Source organism: Herpailurus yagouaroundi, unplaced genomic scaffold (genome assembly GCF_014898765.1).
Source record: "Herpailurus yagouaroundi ecotype Mexico unplaced genomic scaffold, PumYag 67793, whole genome shotgun sequence".
Classification (NCBI taxonomy): Eukaryota; Metazoa; Chordata; class Mammalia; order Carnivora; family Felidae; genus Herpailurus; species Herpailurus yagouaroundi.
The window spans coordinates 4,752,378-4,754,598 of record NW_024420586.1 but is presented as its reverse complement, the minus strand read 5'-3'; the positions used below and the strand labels follow the sequence as shown (position 1 = coordinate 4,754,598).

The 2,221-nt window shown below is 37.8% G+C and overlaps 1 non-coding gene across 1 annotated transcript; it reads right to left on the bottom strand.

Moving 5' to 3' along the window:
- Positions 1 to 456: 456 nt before the first annotated feature.
- LOC121026180 (U2 spliceosomal RNA) lies at positions 457 to 649 on the bottom strand. The gene has a single exon (XR_005788287.1). It is a non-coding gene; the product is annotated as a U2 spliceosomal RNA (small nuclear RNA).
- Between the last annotated feature and the right edge of the window lie 1,572 nt (positions 650 to 2,221).

The window sequence follows — 2,221 nt, the reverse complement described above, 5'->3', positions numbered from 1 at the left end:
GTTCTTCCGACTAACCCAGCCAGGTGCCCCTTATGTATTTTTTTTTACTGTCAATTTCTTTTTCTTTATTATTTAAATTTCAGTTAACATACAGTGCAATATTGGTTTTAGGAGTAGAATTCAGTGTTTTCTCACTTACATACAATGCCCAGTGCTTATCACAAGTGCCCTCCTTAATATCCATCAGCCTTCTAGTCCATCTCCCACCTGTCTCCCTCAGTCAACTCTCAGTTTGTTCTCTTTTGCTAAGAGTCCCCTGTGGTTTGTTTCCGCCTCTGCTCTTTCCCCCCCTTTCCATATGTTCATCAGTTTTGTTTTTTAAATTTCACATATGAGTGAAATTATATGGTATTTGTCTTTCTCTGACTTATTTTGCTTAGCATAATACAGTTGAGCTCCATCCATGTCATTGCAAATGGTAAGATATCATTCTTTTTAATGGCTGAGTAATATTCCATTGTGCATACATATATATATATATATATATATGTATATACATATACATACATACATACATACACACACACACACACCCCACTTCTTTTTTATCCATTCATCAGTTGATGGACATTTGGGCTGTCTCCATAGGTTTGCTGTTGTTGATAATGCTGCTCTACACTTGATCTTAGCCAAAAGGCTGAGAAGCGATGATAATGCTGCTCTAAACATTGGGGTGCATGTGCCCCTTCAAATCTGTATTTTGTGTCCTTTGTGGAAATACCTAGTAGTGCAATTGCTGGATCATATTTTTCGTTTTTTGAGAACCTCTTTACTGTTTTCTGGAGTGGCTACACCAGTTTGCGTTCCCGCCAGTGGTGCAGGAGGGTTCCCCTTTCTCTGCATCCTCACCAACACCTGTTGTTTCTTGTGTTGTTATGTTTACAGGGGCCCCTTTATAAGTGTTATTTTTTTGGTTATATTTTAATATTTTTTTAAGTTTATTTATTTATTTTCAGAGAGGCAGAGACAGTACGAGTGAGGGAGGGGGAGAGAGAGAGGGAGACAGAGAATCCCAAGCAGGCTCTGCACCATGAGCGCAGAGCCCCATGCAGGGCTAGAACCTATGAATCGCGAGATCATGATCTGAGCCAAAATCAAGAGTTGGTTAACTGACTGAGCTGCCAGGTGCACCCTAGCTTATTTGTTTTTTAGTAATCTCTACACCCAACATGGGGCTCAAACTCTCGACCCCTAGATCAAGAGTTGCATGCTCTTCTAATTGAGCCAGCCAGGCACCCATGGGTTGGAAAAGAGTTTAACTCAAATAACTACCTTTAGAAAGGCAATACTATATCTCTAGCTTATGCACACAAGATGAAAATTTTGAAATTATTGCCAACCAGTGACTTTATTGGGCAGAATTAATTGTGTAATTAGAATGTTGGCAATAAAATATCAACGATGTTTCTTCCCTCGTATTAGTCTATTATTCTGAAATCTTGCATGGTATTTTTACTGTCTTGGTAAGTAGTGTAAAAGCCGAGCCCAGATCAGTACAGTGTAGTTCAAATTATCATTAGTTTCCAATGACTGAGGTTCTAATGAATGAGTGCTGTTGTATAATGATATTATGCTGTCTTCTTTAATTTTACCTGACCAGAAAAACAATATTTTATTAAAAAGTACTAGTAACCTGAATTACGTGTTCAGCCTATTAACCAAATCCAAGTGCCTTATGAATACTTAGGCACAATATCATTTCAGAATTACCTGAATACATGTACTGGTTACTCTTTAATCACAATAAGTAAAATGATAATGAATTAATCCCACCTTAATTTTCGTATATGGTTCAAATAAAGTAGGTATAAAAATTATATATGTGTGAATTGATGTCACATTTGCTTGGATGTCTGTATCATGATCCCTGTCTCCCCTTTGTTTGCAAATGTCCATGACAATGATAAGATAGCAAAAGACATTGTGTACCATCTATCGTGGGTTTTCCAATTTCTCCTCTTAACTGTAAGTCTTTAATGGTCAAACAGTTTCGCTTCTGGAAAACCCTTCTAGACAGGCTTTGCTAAGAGGCACAGTGGAATGGGACTTTCAGTTGTATAAGGCCATACTTCATAAATCATTTCTGCCAAGGTAACACTCAAAACAGCAGAGAATGGCCATGTTCACCTGGCACCAATGGATCATTACACATAGTAGCTCACCACCAGAGTTGAATATTTTTGAAGTCTCATGTCCAATAAAAAAGACTTTAACACACGGT